A 2,335-nucleotide genomic window follows, 5' to 3' on the forward strand; every position below is an offset into this window, starting at 1 on the left:
GGCTCGTCGTCGGCTCGTCGTGGCTCGTCGGCGGCTCGTCGATGGCTCGTCCAAGTGCTGCAGGTGCAACACCTCCAAGGTATCCACACGTGCAGGGAGGAAGCGTCGCAAGCCGGATTGCTAGATCCGCGAGTTGCAACAGGCGAGGGCGTGGGGGGGCGCGGCAAGAGTGTTCAGCCAAAAAGGTGTGTAACCCTAGGGCGCCCCCACCCCTCTATTTATAGGGGTTCCTGATGGGCCTCTGGATCCGAGGCCCATTAGTACTCCTAAAACTAATCCAACTCGGATCAGATCCGAATTGGGCTTCCAGCCTCTTAAGTGTGTGACCCTATGGGTTTGGATACGTATAGACATGGCCCGAGTACTCCTACTCGGCCCAATAGTCGGTAGCGGCCTCTAGCAAGACGTGCCAACTCCTATACGCATACGAAGATCATATCAGACGAACCATCACAACATAATATACATGCTATTCCCTTTGCCTCACGATATTTGGTCTAGCTTCAAGCCGACCGCTCTTTCTCGATCCTGTGATTCGGAATCCCTTTGTAGGTTAACTCTTAACCGTACGTAGCATGGCCATGCATTTTCGGATCCGATCACTCGAGGGGCCCAGAGATATCACTCTCAATCAGAGAGGGGCAAATCCCATCTTGATTGACCATGTCTCATAGCATGCTTCTTGACAAACCCGAAAGCTACCTTTATAACTACCCTGTTACGGCGTAGCGTTTGATAGCCCCTAAGTAGGTCAATCCACATCTAGAATACATGCGACAATCTCAGGTCTAAGGACAAAGCGTATATGTTGTTTAAAGAGAGAACTACTTCTCGTGTTGGGTCAGTCCTAACACATGTCTCCACATGTGTCCACATTATTAGTTCAACATCTCCATGTCCATGACTTGTGAAACATAGTCATCAACTAATACATGTGCTAGTCTAATATTCATGTGTGTCCTCACATGAACTCCGACTAGGGACAACTTTAGAATAACCATACAAGTAAAGAGTTTCACATACAATTCACATAATTGCAAATCAATTCAAGTAGCCTTCAATGGATATTCAATGAACACAACATACAAATCATGGATACAAATGGAATATCATCATCTCTATGATTGCCTCTAGGGCATACCTCCAACAGTCTCCCACTTGCACTAGAGTCAATCTAGAAGGTACCTAATACCCATAGCTCTTACATGCGCATCATGCTTAGCCTGCGGGAGTGGTTTTGTCAACGGATCAGAAATGTTCAGATCCGTGTGTATTTTGCATATCTTGATCTCACCCCGGTTAACGAAGTCTCGAATGAGATGAAATCGCCGCATTACGTGTTTGTTCTTCTGGTGGTTCCTTGGCTCCTTTGCTTGCGCAATTGCCCCATTGTTATCACAGTAGAGATTCAATGGGCTGGACGCATTCGGGAACACACCAAGCTCAATGAGGAAATTCCTTATCCAAACACCTTCCTTCGCGGCTTCCGAAGCCGCGATGTACTCGGCTTCTGTCGTAGAATCGGCCACCGTCTCCTGCTTGGAACTCTTCCAACTAACAGCACCACCATTCAGCGTGAACACAAATCCTGATTGTGACTTTGAATCATCTCTGTCGGTTTGGAAACTAGCATCGGTGTAACCTGTTACAACGAGCTCCTCCTGACCTCCATAGACGAGGAACATATCTTTAGTCCTTCTCAAGTACTTAAGAATGTTTTTCACCGCTGTCCAGTGACTCTCACCTGGATCAGATTGGTGTCTGCTTGTCATACTTAGCGCATATGAAACATCTGGGCGAGTACTTATCATTGCATACATGATAGATCCAATAGCCGAGGCATATGGCACTCTACTCATGCGATCCCGCTCATCAGCAGTCGAAGGACACTGAGTCTTGCTGAGATGTATGCCATGTGACATAGGCAAGAACCCTTTCTTTGCCTCTTCCATGTTGAACCTCTTCAACACTTTGTCAATATAAGTATCTTGGCTCAAACCTATAAGCCTTCTCGATCTATCTCTATAGATCTTAATGCCCAGAATATATGCCGCTTCCCCGAAGTCCTTCATCGAAAAACTATTTTTCAGTGAAGTCTTTACGGACTCAAGCATAGGAATGTTATTTCCAATCAGTAATATGTCATCCACATATAAGATTAGAAATACTACAGAGCTCCCACTAACCTTCTTGTAAACACAAGACTCTTCTTCGTTCTTGGTGAAGTCAAACCCTTTGACTACTTCATCAAAACGAATGTTCCAACTCCTAGATGCTTGCTTCAATCCATAAATGGATCTCTGAAGCTTGCATACCTTTCCAGCATTTTTCAGAT

The sequence above is a fragment of the Setaria viridis genome, chromosome 4, assembly GCF_005286985.2.
Source record: "Setaria viridis chromosome 4, Setaria_viridis_v4.0, whole genome shotgun sequence".
NCBI lineage: Eukaryota > Viridiplantae > Streptophyta > Magnoliopsida > Poales > Poaceae > Setaria > Setaria viridis.